At 41.1% G+C, this 1,805-nt stretch overlaps 1 pseudogene; it reads right to left on the bottom strand.

Annotated features, from left to right (window-relative positions):
• Positions 1-207: 207 nt before the first annotated feature.
• LOC149257292 (small ribosomal subunit protein uS13z/uS13y/uS13x pseudogene) lies at positions 208-658 on the bottom strand (annotated as a pseudogene).
• Between the last annotated feature and the right edge of the window lie 1,147 nt (positions 659-1,805).

The following is a 1,805-nucleotide window of genomic DNA, read 5'->3' as shown; positions in this document are numbered from 1 at the left end:
CCATGGTTGTTGTACAACTCATCTCTCCATTTGGTTCTGGACGGCCAAGCTTGCTCGAATCCTGATAAAACCTGAATACCATTTGGTGGCGCCACTCCGATCTATCTATGCTCAACGTTTTTTTGAGACACCAACAGTCTTGGCACTAGGATCGATCCATAGACGTGACGCCTTTTTTCTGTGTATTCGTTACTATATTGCAGTAATCTACCCCGAGATTTGAGAGCTGTCTTTGTGTGCTGTCCACGCATAACTTCTTCGTCGACATTCTCCTGCGCTCCCTCCATCTGCCGATTTAAAACCCCGACTCCATCCAAATCGTCCGAGCTTGTGTCTCTTCAAAGAAAACCCTCTTTCCTTGCGACCAGTGGTCTTTGTGTGCTGTCCACGCACCCGAAGGCCCCAGTAGTGACGAAGACCGCGGTGGTTCCTGATCTTCTTCAAGCGTTCCAAGTCATCCCTGAGTTTCATGTCAAGAGCATTGGATACCACCTGAGTGGTTCGGCCTGACATCGGCCTTCTTGCATACAAGGTTGGCCAAACGCCGACCAATTCCTTTGATAGAAGTCAGGGAAAACATGATCTTCTGTCGCCCATCAACATTGGTGTTGAGGACACGAAGAATGTGTTGAAACTCCTCATTTGCAATCAAAGACATTTTCGCAGAACGCGAGAAGCCTCAACAGTCACCAGTAACGCTGGGTATTATGAAGACTGCAAGGGCTTTAGTATTAAGCAGTTGATTTTTTAACTTCAGTATGGCGGTTTTTGTATAGCGTTGAGCAGTTTGTTGAATTCATGATATACGCAGTTTATATGATTCAAAGCGTTCAAATATTGCGGTGTTTCCAGAATGTTTTGTAGTATTGCATAATATATTGAAGTGATCCCTTGCGCATTTTTTCAAACATAGTAGTATTGCAATGATATGTACAATGAAATGTTGATGCTTTTAACAAATATTAGAGGGATTTGAAGGTTGTAACGTAAGGTTTTTTTTTTAGCAGAAGTAATTTTTTACAGAATGCATTCAATCATCTCTATGGTAGGAATAGTTCTCACTGGCAAGGAGAACTATTCTGAATGGTCTCGGATGGTAAAACACACCCTCATCTACAATGAGTTGTGGAAAGGAGTGTGTGTCGGAGAAGAAGACAAAGACCCTGTGCAGCCTACATCAGATAAAGAACTTGTCATTTGGGAAAACAAGAACAGCAAAGCCTATGCATTGATCGCAACATCTGTAAATGAAGAAGTAAGTCGTCATATTTCATCCTATTCCACTGCCTTTGAAGCTTTACAAAAGCTGAAAGAACTCTATGATACACATTCTGCACTTGAAGTTGTTCAGCTCATGATTAAAATCTTCACTCTTGAACTGAAAAATAATGATCCTCTTGCTCTTGGTCTCGGATGGTAAAACACACCCTCATATACAATGAGTTGTGGAAAGGAGTGTGTGTCGGAGAAGAAGACAAAGACCCTGTGCAGCCTACATCAGATAAAGAACTTGTCATTTGGGAAAACAAGAACAACAAAGCCTATGCATTGATTGCAGCATCTGTAAATGAAGAAGTAAGTCGTCATATTTCATCCTATTCCACTGCCTTTGAAGCTTTACAAAAGCTGAAAGAACTCTATGATACACATTCTGCACTTGAAGTTGTTCAGCTCATGATTAAACTCTTCACTCTTGAACTGAAAAATAATGATCCTCTTGCTCTTGCATCTGAAATAAAGTCTATAATGCGTGATATTAAATCCACTAAGGTTGAGCTGGATATCTCTCTTATTTCCTTTCTCAA

This window comes from Pinus tabuliformis, chromosome 6 (assembly GCF_031772625.1).
Source record: "Pinus tabuliformis cultivar Carrire ecotype Pingquan chromosome 6, CPIR1, whole genome shotgun sequence".
Taxonomy (NCBI): Eukaryota; Viridiplantae; Streptophyta; class Pinopsida; order Pinales; family Pinaceae; genus Pinus; species Pinus tabuliformis.
This window is presented reverse-complemented; position numbering and strand designations above follow the sequence as displayed.